This window comes from Entelurus aequoreus, linkage group LG18 (genome assembly GCF_033978785.1).
Source record: "Entelurus aequoreus isolate RoL-2023_Sb linkage group LG18, RoL_Eaeq_v1.1, whole genome shotgun sequence".
NCBI lineage: Eukaryota > Metazoa > Chordata > Actinopteri > Syngnathiformes > Syngnathidae > Entelurus > Entelurus aequoreus.
In genome coordinates, this window is record NC_084748.1 from 51,245,641 (window position 1) to 51,263,734 (window position 18,094).

Below are 18,094 nucleotides of genomic sequence, written 5' to 3' on the forward strand. Positions count from 1 at the left end.
CCTACTTCTGTGTGCTCTCCCAACAGGTGAGATCAGGATGGCCTTCGTCCTCTACAGGAACTTGGGTTCCTACCTGTCCACGGAGAACGCCAGCGTCCGACTGAGCAGCGACGCCGTCTACCCCAACTACTCGGTCATCGTCAACTCGCCCGTCATCACGGCCTCCATCAACAAGGAGAGCAACAAGGTGTACCTGTCGGAGCCTGTCATCTTCACCGTTAAACACCTGCAGGTGAGGACCACCCTGGGTCACATGGTCATGCACTGAATGAGTCTGCTTCACAGTCACAATCAATCAATGTTAACTTATATAGTAAATCACAAGTGTCTCAAAGGGCTGCTCAAGCCACAACCACATCCTCGGCTCAGATCACACATCAGGGCAAGGAAAAACTCAACCCAATGGGATGACAATGAGAAACCTTGGAGGTGACCACAGATGTGGGGACCCCCCTAGGTGACCACTGCAATGGACGTTGAGTGGATCTAACATAATAGTGTGAGAGTCCAGTCCATAGTGGATCTAACATAATAGTGAGAGTCCAGTCCATAGTGGATCTAACATAATATTGTGAGAGTCCAGTCCATAGTGGATCTAACATAATAGTGTGAGAGTCCAGTCCATAGTGGATCTAACATAATAGTGAGAGTTCAGTCCATAGTGGATCTAACATAATAGTGTGAGAGTCCAGTCCATAGTGGATCTAACATAATAGTGAGAGTTCAGTCCATAGTGGATCTAACATAATAGTGTGAGAGTCCAGTCCATAGTGGATCTAACATAATAGTGTGAGAGTCCAGTCCATAGTGGATCTAACATAATAGTGAGAGTCCAGTCCATAGTGGATCTAACATAATAGTGTGAGAGTCCAGTCCATAGTGGATCTAACATAATAGTGTGAGAGTTCAGTCCATAGTGGATCTAACATAATAGTGTGAGAGTCCAGTCCATAGTGGATCTAACATAATAGTGTGAGAGTCCAGTCCATAGTGGATCTAACATAATAGTGAGAGAGTCCAGTCCATAGTGGATCTAACATAATAGTGAGAGTCCAGTCCATAGTGGATCCAACATAATAGTGAGAGTCCAGTCCATAGTGGATCTAACATAATAGTGTGAGAGTCCAGTCCATAGTGGATCTAACATAATAGTGTGAGAGTCCAGTCCATAGTGGATCTAACATAATAGTGTGAGAGTCCAGTCCATAGTGGATCTAACATAATAGTGTGAGAGTCCAGTCCATAGTGGATCTAACATAATAGTGTGAGAGTCCAGTCCATAGTGGATCTAATATAATAGTGTGAGTCCAGTCCATAGTGGATCTAACATAATAGTGTGAGAGTCCAGTCCATAGTGGATCTAACATAATAGTGTGAGAGTCCAGTCCATAGTGGATCTAACATAATAGTGTGAGAGTCCAGTCCACAGTGGATCTAACATAATAGTGAGAGTCCAGTCCATAGTGGATCTAACATAATAGTGTGAGAGTCCAGTCCATAGTGGATCTAACATAATAGTGAGAGTCCAGTCCATAGTGGATCTAACATAATAGTGTGAGAGTCCAGTCCATAGTGGATCTAACATAATAGTGAGAGTCCAGTCCATAGTGAATCTAACATAATAGTGTGAGAGTCCAGTCCATAGTGGATCTAACATAATAGTGAGAGTCCACTCCATAGTGGATCTAACATAATAGTGTGAGAGTCCAGTCCACAGTGGATCTAACATAATAGTGAGAGTCCAGTCCATAGTGGATCTAACATAATAGTGTGAGAGTCCAGTCCATAGTGGATCTAACATAATAGTGTGAGAGTCCAGTCCATAGTGGATCTAACATAATAGTGAGAGTCCAGTCCATAGTGGATCTAACATAATAGTGTGAGAGTCCAGTCCATAGTGGATCTAACATAATAGTGTGAGAGTCCAGTCCATAGTGGATCTAACATAATAGTGTGAGAGTCCAGTCCATAGTGGATCTAACATAATAGTGTGAGAGTCCAGTCCAGAGTGGATCTAACATAATAGTGAGAGTCCAGTCCATGGTGGATCTAACATAATAGTGTGAGAGTCCAGTCCATAGTGGATCTAACATAATAGTGAGAGTCCAGTCCATAGTGGGGCCAGCTCTTACACTTGTTATTTCATATGTTGACCAGAGGGGGAGCACTTCAAATTTTTACACACACTTGTTATTTCATATGTTGACAGTCAATGTTTTTGGGAGCACCCTCATGTTGATAGATGTCACCACAGATGAGACATTCAATATTAGATGCAATGTTATTGATTTATGTCATCACTTGTTCACACCTCCTCATATGGAAGACACTTTTCCTTCTTCATGTCTCAAGAAGGATAGAAATACAAGGACACACACACACACACACACACACACACACACACGTTCCTCAGTTGACACAACACCATCAGTCTGAGATGTGTCACCTCCTGACGTGACATTTGCTGCTGCTCTCTCACATTCTTCTTCTCTTCTTCTCTTCTCTTCTTCTCTTCTTCTCTTCTTCTCTTCTTCTCTTCTTCTCTTCTTCTCTTCTTCTCTTCTGGCCTCCCAGTCTTCCTCCCATTGTCGCTTCCCCCCAAATGTTTCCTTGTCTCGCTCCTCGTCCTGCCGTCTTTCAAGCTCACCTTGTCTCTGGTGTCTCCCCAGCATTCCGAGGAGAACTTCAACCCCAACTGTTCCTTCTGGAGCTACTCCAAGCGCACCATGATGGGCTTCTGGTCCACGCAGGACTGCCGCCTGCTGGCCACCAACCGCAGCCACACCAGCTGCTCCTGCACACACCTCACCAGCTTCGCCGTGCTCATGGCCCACGTGGAGGTGAAGGTGAGCACTCTGACGTCATCTTATTTGTGTGTGGGGAACAGGAAGGGAAGGGAGTGGCACCGCAACATCTGCCACACGGATTACAACTCTCTACAAGTCACATTGATCTGTCCAACGCGATGACATCATCCTTATCAGCACATCAGATTGTTGTGACATCATCCTGATCACCACATCAGATTGTTGTGACATCATCCTGATCAGCACATCAGATTGTTGTGACATCATCCTGATCAGCACATCAGATTGTTGTTACATCATCCTGATCAGCACATCAGATTGTTGTGACATCATCCTGATCAGCACATCAGATTGTTGTGACATCATCCTGATCAGCACATCAGATTGTTGTGACATCATCCTGATCAGCACATCAGATTGTTGTGACATCATCCTGATCAGCACATCAGATTGTTGTGACATCATCCTGATCACCACATCAGATTGTTGTTACATCATCCTGATCAGCACATCAGATTGTTGTGACATCATCCTGATCAGCACATCAGATTGTTGTGACATCATCCTGATCACCACATCAGATTGTTGTTACATCATCCTGATCAGCACATCAGATTGTTGTGACATCATCCTGATCAGCACATCAGATTGTTGTGACATCATCCTGATCACCACATCAGATTGTTGTGACATCATCCTGATCAGCACATCAGATTGTTGTGACATCATCCTGATCAGCACATCAGATTGTTGTGACATCATCCTGATCACCACATCAGATTATTGTGACATCATCCTGATCAGCACATCAGATTGTTGTGACATCATCCTGATCAGCACATCAGATTGTTGTGACATCATCCTGATCAGCACATCAGATTGTTGTGACATCATCCTGATCAGCACATCAGATTGTTGTGACATCATCCTGATCAGCACATCAGATTGTTGTGACATCATCCTGATCAGCACATCAGATTGTTGTGACATCATCCTGATCAGCACATCAGATTGTTGTGACATCATCCTGATCACCACATCAGGTTGTTGTGACATCATCCTGATCAGCACATCAGATTGTTGTGACATCATCCTGATCAGCACATCAGATTGTTGTGTGTATGAATTCATTGAAACTATTTAATGACATCATTGTCTGTCTTCTCAAACACCGTCGTTATGTTGTCATTAGTGTCTGCCAAGTGTGTCGGCAGCACTCGTGCAGCCCCAGGTCACCAGGTCAAAAATGTTTGTGCTGACTCATAAATATGCTACACAAGCTGTACATGGACTACTCTAAGTATATACGATTTTAATGTCCATACTCGGGTTGTCCCAATACCAATATTTTGTTACCGGTACTTAACTGTATTTAAATACTTTTCTAGATAAAGGGGAGCACAAAAAATGTCATTATTGTAACAACAAATGTTAGTGTACATAATAATAATAATAATAATAATACCTGGGATTTATATAGCGCTTTTCTAAGTACCCAAAGTCGCTTTTACATGTTAAAAACCCATCATTCATTCACACCTGGTGGTACATGAAACATATGTTTATTATTGTCATTTAGTCCTTCAATAAAATAGACAACTTGTCTTTTAGTAGTAAGTAAACAAACAAAGACTCCTAATTAGTCGTATGCAGTAACATATTGTGTCATTTATACACCTATTATTTTGTACACATTATGAGGGACAAACTGTAAAAAATGTACTATTAATCTACTTGTTCATTTACAGTTAATATCTGCTTATTTTCTCTTTTAACATGTTCTATCTACACTTCTGTTCAAATGTAATAATCACTTATTCTTCTCTTCTTTGATACTTGACATTAGTTTTGGATGATACCACACATTTAGGTATGGATGTGATACCAAGTAGTTACAGGATCATACATTGGTCATATTCAAAGTCCTCATGTGTCCAGGGACGTATTTACTGACTTTATAAACATCATATACATTTTTAAAAAGGAAAAAAAGATTTTGTAATGATAAAAAATATCAACGCAGTTATAGTAGTATCGACTAGATACGCTCTTGTACTTGGTATCATTACAGTGGATGTCAGGTGTAGATCCACCCATGGCATTTGTTTACATTGAGGAGTGCTAGCTTGCGGTTAGCGGTGAGCTACTGTATCCTCCTACAGTGTGTAGTGAAGCATGTTTAGCTATTCCTCGTCCTCCAGTGATAATGCTACCTGTAAGAAACTTACTTTATTTGTCGCACACATGGACTAAATCGACTGATAATTTAGTGAGACAAACATGTCGACTAGGGATGTCCGATAATGGCTTTTTGCTGATATCCAATATTCCGATATTGTCCAACTCTTTAATTACTGATACCGATATCAACCGATACCGATATATGCAGTCGTGGATTTAACACATTGTTATGCCTAATTTGGACAACCAGGTATGGTGAAGATAAGGTCCTTCTTTAAAAAATTAATAAAATAAAATAAACATTTTCTTGAATAAAAAAGAAAGTAAAACAATATAAAAACTAGAAACTAGTAATGAATGAAAATGAGTGAAATGAAGTGTTAAAGGTTAGTACTATTAGTGGACCAGCAGCACGCACAATCATGTGTGCTTACGGACTGTATCCCTTGCAGACTGTATTGATACATATTGATATATAATGTAGGAAGCAGAATATTAATAACAGAAAGAAACAACCCTTTTGTGTGAATGAGTGTGAATGGGGGAGGGAGGTTTTTTGGCTTGGTGCACTAATTGTAAGTGTATCTTGTATCGATACCGATAATAAAAAAACGATACAGATAATTTCCAATATTACATTTTAAAGCATTTATCGGCCGATAATATTAGCAGGCCGATATTATCGGACATGTCTAATGTTGACTGAAACAAAATCCTGTCATAGTTTGCTTTGTTTGCATTTTAATGTTTGTCAATGCACCAAGTCCATCCATTTTCTACCGCTTGTCCCTATTGGGGTTGCGGGGGGGTGCTGGAGCCTATCTCAGTTGCATTGGGGCGGAAGGCGGTGTACACCCTGGACATGTCGCCACCTCATCACAGGGTCAACACTGATAGACAACATACACACTCACATTCACACACTAGGTGCATGTCTTTGGAGGTGGGAGGGGCCTATCCCCAGGTGCATGTCTTTGGAGGTGGGAGGGGCCTATCCCCAGGTGCATGTCTTTGGAGGTGGGAGGGGCCTATCCCCAGGTGCATGTCTTTGGAGGTGGGAGGGGCCTATCCCCAGGTGCATGTCTTTGGAGGTGGGAGGAAGCCGGAGTAGAACCCACGCAGTCACGGGGAGAACATGCAAACTCCACACAGAAAGCGCCCGAGCCCAGGATCCAACCCAGGACCTTTGTATTGTGAGGCACACGTACTAACCCCTGCACCACCGTGCTGCATGCACCAAGTCATCGAATGTTAATCATATTGATTCAGTAAATGAAGGATTGTTTATATTCAACATTATGTATTTTTTAGGTGTACTTTTGTCATTATGTGTCATATTTCTGCACAATAACTCAGAAATGGTAACACTAGCAAGCAGGAGAGAATATGAAGTGCTTTTGACTTCAAAGTTGAAATCAAATCAAACTTTATTTATTTATTATTTATTTCAACTTTTCACACGCAGGCAGGTGGAAAACACAAAGTGCTGCACAAAGAAAATAGAAGAGAAGAAAACACTCAAACATGCAAAAAAAAAAACACTACCTTTGAAGTGTGCACACTGGAGAATACCTCACATGAACGCCATTTAAATAATAGTGAGAATATATATGTAATAAATGATATGATTATAATAATAATAGATTGTATTTGTGTTGCACTTTACAATTGAATAACAAGTCTCAAAGTGCTACAGAGTAAAAACATCATAAAAGCATTAAAAAAAGACAGTAAAAAAAACCAACAATATTTTAAAAATGTAGATTTTTAGCCCTTTTTTTAAAGCATCCACCAAGTGTGGGCCCTGAGGCAGCTTCCAAAGCTCGGTCCCTCATGGTCTTAAGTATACATATGACATGAATAAGTTCATGAAAATAACATTGAGATTATAGTAGTAGAACTATGAATAATTCAGATATACAATCAAACAATAAAAAACATGAGAGTTTAACTTGATTAAAAGGTGTGACTTCCGTCTTTTTTTAAAGGCTATCAAGGGTCTCTGCAGTCCTGAGGTTCTCTGGTAGTCTATTGCTGGCTAAATGGGTCTTTGGTCTGGTATTTGCTCAAACTAAAAGTCCAGTTCCAGAGGACCTCAGTAACCACGAGGGTTGATGCGGTAAAAGCAAGTCCGATAGATAAGAAGACATTTAAAAGCTAATACTAGAACTTTAAAATCCCCCCTGAAGCGGACAGGGAGTCAATTCATGGACTTTAAAACTGGTGTAATGTGCGCCTGCCCTCTGGTTCTTGTCAGCACGCCTGCAGCTGACTTTTTTAATCGTTGTAGACTTCTAATATTCTTTTTGGAAGACCAGAGAGCGTTGCAATAGTCTAAAGGACAGGACATGAATGCACCTCCTCAGAGAGTCTGGCTATGTTCTTAGGGTGATAAAAACCTATTTCCGTAATATTTGTAATATGTAGGATAAAAGTCATTCCGCAGTCAAAACTCACACCCAGATGTTTTATAGACTGTTGGTTTAAAATCTTGTCTTTTTGGTGAAAAGTCCTTTCTCTAGTCTTCAGGATCTTCAACTAAAACCTCTTTTCATTGTGACAAAGTCCAATCTGGAAATGTTTGGATGATTTCCTTTGCCTGATTAAAGTTGCTTTCAAGGAAACTTTAAATCTGTCTTATCTTTAACATTTGAATTGTAATTCTAGCTGACTTGAAGGACGTTCAGTCGACTCAAACTAAATCAACTTCCTTTACTGAAGTCGGATTAATCAATCATCCATCCATCCATTTTCTACCGCTCATTCCCTTCGGGGTAATCAAACCTTGATCACAAGTGTCTCAAAGGGCTGCAAAAGCCACAACGACATCCTGGGCTCAGACCCCACATGAGAAGTAAAAGTCAATGAGAAACTTCTGTCCCAGGTCCAGAGGTGTGTCCCTGAGAAGAACAAGGTTTTCTGGAATGTTATTGTCCTCTAAAGGAGAGGACAATGAGGGTTGTTTCCAAGAGAGCTCATTGTCCAGGCTGGCTAGCTTGAACGTAGCATGAGGCTAGCACAAGTATCTCCGTCACTGACAGGTAGACCCGGGGAGGTTGCACCTTGAACGCCGGAGGACACGCCAGCACAGTCCCAGCATTGCCGTAAAACCTCTGTGGTGGTGGTTTGTCTTCCAGAAAGCAGACAGCATCCACGACCTGCTCCTGGACGTGATCACCTGGGTGGGCATCCTGCTGTCCCTGGTCTGCCTGCTCATCTGCATCTTCACCTTCTGCTTCTTCCGCGGGCTGCAGAGCGACCGCAACACCATCCACAAGAACTTGTGCATCAGCCTCTTCATCGCAGAGTCGCTCTTCCTGGTGGGCATCAACCGGGCGGACCAGCCGGTAAGTTTGCTTCCGTGGTCTCCTCAGCAAGTGACCTTCAAGGCATCAAACACACTTTTCAATATGGAGCACCAAGTCTTATCCTCTTAACAACTTCCTGCTTCAGCTGCTTCCATTAGCCAGCCGCCCTCAGGCGTCTACTTCCCCGGATTTGTTCATCCCCAAATCCATCGGTTCTGCCGAGGAGAGTTTGCTTCTGAATGTTTTGTTTTGTACTCACACTTTCTATACACGGACATGTTTAGTCCTTTTATTGTGAAAGGGACGCGTGATATGTAATCCATGCCCGTGCAGCAAAACCTGAGACTGGGATTTCAGATCAAGTAAAAGACTTAGACTTAGACTTAGACTTAGACTTCCTTTATTGTCATTCAAATGTGAACTTTACAGTACAGATAAGAAGTTTGCATTAGCTCATGGTAGTGCAGGATAAAAGAGCAATAAGGTGCAGATATAAATAAATAGATTTACTGTACAGATCAATATATTGCAGCTTTATGGATGTATGTTATATTGTCTTTTTATTCCAGCCACTTCATCCTTTTTGGGGGGAGTTGAGGGGATTATTTTGATGCGTTCAAGAGTCTTACGGCCTGAGGGAAGAAGCTGTTACAGAACCTGGAGGTTCTGCTACGGAGGCTGCGGAACCTCTTTCTAGAGTCAAGCAAGGAAAACAGTCTTTGGTGGGGGTGGGAGGAGTCTCTGCAGATTTCCCTGATGAGTCCCGATGATCTTTTCCACCGTCCTCACCACTCTCTGCAGAGACTTCCAGTCTGAGGCACTGCAGGCTCCAGTCCAGACAGAGATGGAGTTGGTCAGTAGGTGGTCTCTATGGTGCCTCTGTAGAATGTGGTTCTTAGGACCTGAGCAGCAAACCAAGCAGGTGGTCTCTATGGTGCCTCTGTAGAATGTGGTTCTTAGGACCTGAACAGCAAACCAAGCAGGTGGTCTCTATGGTGCCTCTGTAGAATGTGGTTCTTAGGACCTGAGCAGCAAACCAAGCAGGTGGTCTCTATGGTGCCTCTGTAGAATGTGGTTCTTAGGACCTGAGCAGCAAACCAAGCAGGTGGTCTCTATGGTGCCTCTGTAGAATGTGGTTCTTAGGACCTGAGCAGCAAACCAAGCAGGTGGTCTCTATGGTGCCTCTGTAGAATGTGGTTCTTAGGACCTGAACAGCAAACCAAGCAGGTGGTCTCTATGGTGCCTCTGTAGAATGTGGTTCTTAGGACCTGAGCAGCAAACCAAGCAGGTGGTCTCTATGGTGCCTCTGTAGAATGTGGTTCTTAGGACCTGAACAGCAAACCAAGCAGGTGGTCTCTATGGTGCCTCTGTAGAATGTGGTTCTTAGGACCTGAGCAGCAAACCAAGCAGGTGGTCTCTATGGTGCCTCTGTAGAATGTGGTTCTTAGGACCTGAACAGCAAACCAAGCAGGTGGTCTCTATGGTGCCTCTGTAGAATGTGGTTCTTAGGACCTGAGCAGCAAACCAAGCAGGTGGTCTCTATGGTGCCTCTGTAGAATGTGGTTCTTAGGACCTGAACAGCAAACCAAGCAGGTGGTCTCTATGGTGCCTCTGTAGAATGTGGTTCTTAGGACCTGAGCAGCAAACACTGCAAGACCCTGTGGTTATTAGGACCTGAGCAGCAAACCAAGTTCCTTTGGAACATGTTGGATGGTGGCGGAGGGATGATTAGAACATGTTGGATGGTGGCAGAGGGATGATTAGAACATGTTGGATGGTGGTGGAGGGATGATTAGAACATGTTGGATGGTGGCGGAGGGATGATTAGAACATGTTGGATGATGTGCATGACCGCCATGAACATCTTCAGCGCCACTTAGCGTGTCACCAGTTAAGTTGCTAAAGTCATCAGGAGTCAGTTAAGTTGCTAAAGGCGGGGTCATTACAAATGCAAATGAGCGACTCCCAGGCTCCCTTATCTCATGGTCTGTCATCTAATTGTCTGTAGCTAGTGCCGCCATGAAGGAGTCATCTAATTGTCTGTAGCTAGTGCCGCCATGAAGGAGTCATCTAATTGTCTGTAGCTAGTGCCGCCATGAAGGAGTCATCTAATTGTCTGTAGCTAGTGCCGCCATGAAGGAGTCATCTAATTGTCTGTAGCTAGTGCCGCCATGAAGGAGTCATCTAATTGTCTGTAGCTAGTGCCGCCATGAAGGAGTCATCTAATTGTCTGTAGCTAGTGCCGCCATGAAGGAGTCATCTAATTGTCTGTAGCTAGTGCCGCCATGAAGGAGTCATCTATTTGTCTGTAGCTAGTGCCGCCATGAAGGAGTCATCTATTTGTCTGTAGCTAGTGCCGCCATGAAGGAGTCATCTAATTGTCTGTAGCTAGTGCCGCCATGAAGGAGTCATCTAATTGTCTGTAGCTAGTGCCGCCATGAAGGAGTCATCTAATTGTCTGTAGCTAGTGCCGCCATGAAGGAGTCATCTAATTGTCTGTAGCTAGTGCCGCCATGAAGGAGTCATCTAATTGTCTGTAGCTAGTGCCGCCATGAAGGAGTCATCTAATTGTCTGTAGCTAGTGCCGCCATGAAGGAGTCATCTAATTGTCTGTAGCTAGTGCCGCCATAAAGGAGTCATCTAATTGTCTGTAACTAGTGCCGCCATGAAGGAGTCATCTAATTGTCTGTAGCTAGTGCCGCCATGAAGGAGTCATCTAATTGTCTGTAGCTAGTGCCGCCATGAAGGAGTCATCTAATTGTCTGTAGCTAGTGCCGCCATGAAGGAGTCATCTATTTGTCTGTAGCTAGTGCCGCCATGAAGGAGTCATCTAATTGTCTGTAGCTAGTGCCGCCATGAAAGAGTCATCTAATTGTCTGTAGCTAGTGCCGCCATGAAGGAGTCATCTAATTGTCTGTAGCTAGTGCCGCCATGAAGGAGTCATCTATTTGTCTGTAGCTAGTGCCGCCATGAAGGAGTCATCTAATTGTCTGTAGCTAGTGCCGCCATGAAGGAGTCATCTAATTGTCTGTAGCTAGTGCCGCCATGAAGGAGTCATCTAATTGTCTGTAGCTAGTGCCGCCATGAAGGAGTCATCTATTTGTCTGTAGCTAGTGCCGCCATGAAGGAGTCATCTAATTGTCTGTAGCTAGTGCCGCCATGAAGGAGTCATCTAATTGTCTGTAGCTAGTGCCGCCATGAAGGAGTCATCTAATTGTCTGTAGCTAGTGCCGCCATGAAGGAGTCATCTAATTGTCTGTAGCTAGTGCCGCCATGAAGGAGTCATCTAATTGTCTGTAGCTAGTGCCGCCATGAAGGAGTCATCTATTTGTCTGTAGCTAGTGCCGCCATGAAGGAGTCATCTAATTGTATGTAGCTAGTGCCGCCATGAAGGAGTCATCTAATTGTCTGTAGCTAGTGCCGCCATGAAGGAGTCATCTAATTGTCTGTAGCTAGTGCCGCCATGAAGGAGTCATCTATTTGTCTGTAGCTAGTGCCGCCATGAAGGAGTCATCTAATTGTATGTAGCTAGTGCCGCCATGAAGGAGTCATCTAATTGTCTGTAGCTAGTGCCGCCATGAAGGAGTCATCTAATTGTCTGTAGCTAGTGCCGCCATGAAGGAGTCATCTAATTGTCTGTAGCTAGTGCCGCCATGAAGTTAAAGTTAAAAGCATACACAATCTGTGTAAATATATTAGTCTGTGGTTAAAAGGACTTGAAAGGACTCGAAATTCAAAATGCAGGACTTGGGACTTGACTTGAGACTTTCCAGTCTTGACTTTGGACTTGACTCGGGACTTGCCTGTCTTGACTCGGGACTTGACTCGAGACTTGAGGGCAAAGACTTGAGACTTACTTGTGACTTGCAAAGCAATGACTTGGTCCCACCTCTGCAAAGTGCTGACTATTGGATGATACTGATATTGATACGATACATCAGCGTTCCATCCATCCATCCATCTTCTTCCGCTTATCCGAGGTCGGGTCGCGGGGGCAGCAGCCTAAGCAGTGAAGCCCAGACTTCCCTCTCCCCAGCCACTTGGTCCAGCTCCTCCCGGGGGATCCCGAGGCGTTCCCAGGCCAGCCGGGAGACATAGTCTTCCCAACGTGTCCTGGGTCTTCCCCGTGGCCTCCTACCCACATCAGCACATACTTGTATTATTCTAATTGGGGTTTTTTCTGATATCGTAAAGTTATCTGATATCAATATAGGATTGGACGAATGTAATTGAGTACTTAACTTGATATACAATTGCATACTAAGTTTGATATCACTTTCATTAAAGCCTGAGCTGTAATCACTTTATGTAGTTGCATTGTAGTCACATTGTAGTCACATTGTAGTCACATTGTAGTCACATTGTAGTCACATTGTAGTCACATTGTAGTCACATTGTAGTCACATTGTAGTCACATTGTAGTCACATTGTAGTCCTGGACAAAACATCGCAGCTCATTGGCTAAAGTTTGGTGTTTTAATTACAGTGTAATATCACAATAAGTTAGTCATACCACAATAAGGTAGTAATACCACAATAAGGTAGTAATACGACAATAAGGTAGTAGTACGACAATAAGGTACTAATACAACAATAAGGTAGTAATACAACATTAGGTAGTAATACGACAATAATGTAGTAATACGACATAAGGTAGTAATACAGCAATAATCTAGTAATATGACATAAAGTAGTAATACAACAATGAGGTAGTAATACGACAATAAAGTAGTAATACGACAGTAATACAACAATAAGGTAGTAATACGACAATAAGGTAGTAAAACAACAATAAGGTATTAATACGACATAAGGTAGTAATACAACAATAATGTAGTAAAATGACAAGGAAGTAATACAACAACAAGGTAATAATACGACAATAAGGTAGTTATACAACAATAATGTAGTAATAGGACAAAAGGTAGTAATACAATAATAAGGTAGTAATACGACATAAGGTAGTACTACAACAATAATGTAGTAATAGGACATAAGGTAGTAATACGACAATAAGTTAGTAATACGACATAAGTTAGTAATACAACATAAGTTAGTAATACGACATAAGGTAGTAATACGACAATAAGGTAGTAATACAACAATAATGTAGTAATACGACAATAAGGTAGTAATACGACAATAATGTAGTAATACGACAATAAGGTAGTAATACGACAATAATGTAGTAATACGACAACAAGGGAGTAATATGACAATAATGTAGCAATACAACAATATTGTAGTAATACAACAATAATGTAATAATACGACAATAAGATAATAATACGACAATAATGTAGTAATACGACAATAAGGTAATAATACGACAATAATGTAGTAATACGACAATAATGTAGTAATACGACAACAAGGTAATAATACGACAATAATGTAGTAATACGACAATAAGGTAATAATACAACAATAATGTAGTAATACGACAATAATGTAGTAATACGACAACAAGGGAGTAATATGACAATAATGTAGCAATACAACAATATTGTAGTAATACAACAATAATGTAGTAATACGACAATAAGGTAATAATACGACAGTAATGTAGTAATACGACAATAAGGTAATAATACGACAATAATGTAGTAATACGACAATAATGTAGTAATACAACAATAATGTAGTAATACGAAAATAATGTAGTATTACAACAATAATGTAGTAATACAACAATATTGTAATAATATGACAGTTATGTAGTAATACAACAATTAGGTAGTAATACAAGAATAATGTAGTAATACAAGAATAAGGCAATAATACAACAATAATGTAGTAATACGACAATAAGGTAATAATACGACAATAATGTAGTAATACGACAATAATGTAGTAATACGAAAATAATGTAGTATTACAACAATAATGTAGTAATACAACACTGATGTAGTAATATGACAATTATGTAGTAATACGACAATTAGGTAGTAATACAAGAATAATGTAGTAATACAAGAATAAGGTAATAATACAACAATAATGTAGTAATACGACAATAATGTAGTAATACAACAATAATGTAGTAATACGAAAATAATGTAGTATTACAACAATAATGTAGTAATACAACAATGATGTAGTAATATGACAATTATGTAGTAATACGACAATTAGGTAGTAATACAAGAATAATGTAGTAATACTAGAATAATGTAATAATACAACAATAATGTAGTAATACGACAATAAGGTAATAATACGACAATAATGTAGTAATACGACAATAATGTAGTAATACAACAATAATGTAGTAATACGAAAATAATGTAGTATTACAACAATAATGTAGTAATACAACAATGATGTAGTAATATGACAGTTATGTAGTAATACGACAATTAGGTAGTAATACAAGAATAATGTAGTAATACAAGCATAAGGTAATAATACAACAATAATGTAGTAATACGACAATAATGTAGTAATACAACAATAATGTAGTAATACAAAAATAATGTAGTATTACAACAATAATGTAGTAATACGACAATAATGTAGTAATACGAAAATAATGTAGTATTACAACAATAATGTAGTAATACAACAATGATGTAGTAATATGACAATTATGTAGTAATACGACAATTAGGTAGTAATACAAGAATAATGTAGTAATACTAGAATAATGTAGTAATACTAGAATAATGTAGTAATACTAGAATAAGGTAGTAATACAAGAATAATGTGGTAATACTAGAATAATGTAGTAATACAAGAATAATGTAGTAATACAAGAATAAGGTAGTAATACAAGAATAATGTAGTAATACTAGAATAATGTAGTAATACAAGAATAATGTGGTAATACTAGAATAATGTAGTAATACAAGAATAATGTAGTAATACAAGAATAATGTAGCAATACTAGAATAAGGTAGTAATACAAGAATAATGTGGTAATACTAGAATAATGTAGTAATACAAGAATAATGTAGTAATACAAGAATAAGGTAGTAATACAAGAATAATGTAGTAATACTAGAATAATGTAGTAATACAAGAATAATGTAGTAATACAAGAATAAGGTAGTAATACAAGAATAATGTAGTAATACTAGAATAATGTAGTAATACAAGAATAATGTAGTAATACTAGAATAATGTGGTAATACTAGAATAATGTAGTAATACAAGAATAATGTAGTAATACAAGAATAAGGTAGTAATACTAGAATAATGTAGTAATACAAGAATAAGGTAGTAATACAAGAATAATGTAGTAATACTAGAATAATGTAGTAATACAAGAATAATGTAGTAATACTAGAATAATGTGGTAATACTAGAATAATGTAGTAATACAAGAATAATGTAGTAATACAAGAATAAGGTAGTAATACAAGAATAATGTAGTAATACAAGAATAAGGTAGTAATACAAGAATAATGTAGTAATACAAGAATAATGTGGTATCTCCCTGCTTGGCACTCAGCAACAAAGGGTTGGAGTTGGGAGTTAAATCACCAAAATGATTCCCGGGCGCGGCGCTGCTGCTGCCCACTGCTCCCCAAGGGGATGGGACAAATGCAGAGGACAAATGTCACCACATCTAGTGTGTGTGTGACAATCATTGCTACTTTAATCTTTAATCTTTAATACAGGAATAAGTCATTATATATGTATTTATTAGCAGTTTGGTTTTCAAACTTCACAGCTTTTGTTTCCTTGAAGAAAAGAAATGAATCTTTTTGGAAAATGACTCATCGCTCGTTTAGAACTTTCTAAACTTTCTAAACTTTCTAAACCTTCTAAACCTTCTAAAGCTTCTAAAGCTTCTAAAGCTCAGCCTGTGATGTTGTTTTCTGTGTCACCTTTGTGTCGTCACCAGATCGCATGTGCCGTCTTTGCTGCCCTGCTGCACTTCTTCTTCCTGGCGGCCTTCACCTGGATGTTCCTGGAAGGTGTGCAGCTCTACATCATGCTGGTGGAGGTCTTTGAGAGCCAACACTCCAGGACCAAATACTTCTACCTGGCCGGCTACGGTGTGCCCGCCCTCATCGTGGCCGTGTCTGCCGCCGTGGACTACAGGAGCTACGGCACCGACCGAGTGTGAGCAGGCTGGGGGGAGCATTCTGTTACGTGGAGGGGCAGAGTGGAGGTGCAGAGTGGAGACGTGGAGGTGCAGAGTGGACATGTGGAGGTGCAGAGTGGAGACGTGGAGGTGCAGAGTAGAGACGTGGAGGTGCAGAGTAGAGACGTGGAGGTGCAGAGTAGAGACGTGGAGGTGCAGAGTAGAGACGTGGAGGTGCAGAGTGGACATGTGGAGGTGCAGAGTGGAGACGTGGAGGTGCAGAGTAGAGACGTGGAGGTGCAGAGTGGACATGTGGAGGTGCAGAGTGGAGACGTGGAGGTGCAGAGTAGAGACGTGGAGGTGCAGAGTGGAGACGTGGAGGTGCAGAGTAGAGACGTGGAGGTGCAGAGTGGACATGTGGAGGTGCAGAGTGGAGACGTGGAGGTGCAGAGTAGAGACGTGGAGGTGCAGAGTGGAGACGTGGAGGTGCAGAGTAGAGACGTGGAGGTGCAGAGTGGACATGTGGAGGTGCAGAGTGGAGACGTGGAGGTGCAGAGTGGACATGTGGAGGTGCAGAGTGGAGACGTGGAGGTGCAGAGTAGAGACGTGGAGGTGCAGAGTGGAGACGTGAAGGTGCAGAGTGGAGACGTGGAGGTGCAGAGTAGAGACGTGGAGGTCCTTCAAGTTATATGACTCTAGGGTAAATGGTTGCAAAATTAGCTCAAAAAGCTAGCACTTTAATGATGGCATGCTAACGTAAACATGCTAACAGTTAGCATGTTTCACATAGCAAGTCATGTGACTGTGAGGTGTCTGGCTGTGTAATTACAGGACAAAAGTGTAATATTAGCTGGAAAAGTTGCCATGCTAATGTTAGCATACTAGCATGCTACCGTTAAGAAGCTAGCACACGACTGCGTAAGAAGAAATACCAATATGCAGTATGTGTTGGTGTAGACCTAGAAAGTATTTGTTGGTGTAGACCTAGCAAGTATGTGTTGGTGTAGACCTAGAAAGTATTTGTTGGTGTAGACCTAGAAAGTATTTGTTGGTGTAGACCTAGAAAGTATTTGTTGGTGTAGACCTAGAAAGTATTTGTTGGTGTAGACCTAGAAAGTATGTGTTGGTGTAGACCTAAAAAGTATGTGTTGGTGTAGACCTAGAAAGTATTTGTTGGTGTAGACCTAGAAAGTATGTGTTGGTGTAGACCTAGAAAGTATTTGTTGGTGTACACCTAGAAAGTATGTGTTGGTGTAGACCTAAAGTATGTGTTGGTGTAGACCTAGAAAGTATTTGTTGGTGTAGACCTAGAAAGTATGTGTTGGTGTAGACCTAGAAAGTATTTGTTGGTGTAGACCTAGAAAGTATGTGTTGGTGTAGACCTAAAGTATGTGTTGGTGTAGACCTAGAAAGTATTTGTTGGTGTAGACCTAGAAAGTATTTATTGGTGTAGACCTAGAAAGTATATGTTGGTGTAGACCTAGAAAGTATGTGTTGGTGTAGACCTAGAAAGTATTTGTTGGTGTAGACCTAGAAAGTATGTGTTGGTGTAGACCTAGAAAGTATGTGTTGGTGTAGACCTAGAAAGTATTTGTTGGTGTAGACCTACAAAGTATTTGTTGGTGTAGACCTAGAAAGTATTTGTTGGTGTAGACCTAGAAAGTATTTTTTGGTTTAGACCTAGAAAGTATTTGTTGGTGTAGACCTAAAAAGTATGTGTTGGTTTAGACCTAGAAAGTATTTGTTGGTGTAGACCTAGAAAGTAT

General features: G+C 40.7%; 1 pseudogene; it reads left to right on the forward strand.

The window, feature by feature from the left end:
- The window catches only part of LOC133634247 (adhesion G protein-coupled receptor L3-like), a 334,776-nt pseudogene that overhangs the window by 278,420 nt on the left and 38,262 nt on the right, over positions 1-18,094 (forward strand).